Source organism: Trachypithecus francoisi, unplaced genomic scaffold, assembly GCF_009764315.1.
Source record: "Trachypithecus francoisi isolate TF-2019V2 unplaced genomic scaffold, Tfra_2.0 Lachesis_group12, whole genome shotgun sequence".
NCBI classification, from domain to species: domain Eukaryota; kingdom Metazoa; phylum Chordata; class Mammalia; order Primates; family Cercopithecidae; genus Trachypithecus; species Trachypithecus francoisi.
In genome coordinates this window covers 64,845,301-64,845,946 of record NW_022681457.1, presented here as the reverse complement: position 1 = coordinate 64,845,946, position 646 = coordinate 64,845,301, and positions in this window count along the sequence as shown.

Sequence of the window (646 nt, the reverse complement as noted above, 5' to 3'; positions counted from 1 at the left end):
GCTCCGCGCCCAGCTTTCTCAGCTGGGAGCAGCCCGAACGCTGAGACACCCTGCTGACCACTCAAAGGGCAACAGCCACCTCCCTCCCCAACACTGAGGGTCCCCCCGGGGGCTCTCTCCAGAACGTCAGAAGCTGACACGAAGCCAGTCTCTCTCTGCGGGCTGGAAGGTGTGGAGGAACAAGAGGGCAGTGACCTGTAGGTGGTAATACGGGAGGGGAGAGGGAGAGGAGAGGCTGAGGTGCTGAAACCAGAAAAGGCCGACGATGGGCTATGCCTGTCACTCTGGAGCCCCTGAGCCAGGCTGGCTGAGCCTGGGTGGGTCCTGTCCCCTGGGGCTTCCCTGTCCTTACTCCCCTGGTGGGGTCCTGCCAGTAACTCCTCTTTTCTAAGTCTGCCCCAACCCCACCGCCTCCAGGAGCCACTGACAACCTGTCTCCTTGGATGCCCCTGCCCCACCCAGAGCCCCAAATGCCTGGGGTTGGGAAATGGGAGTGCTTTTGCATCACCTCATCCGTTTCTCCCTCCCTCCCTGATGCAGTTCACTCTCTGTTTCGACAGAGACTCTCAGACTCACAATTACCGCTCATTACCCTATCGGTGGCTGGGCCCTGAGTCACTGAGGGGAGGGACCTCAGGTTGCCCAG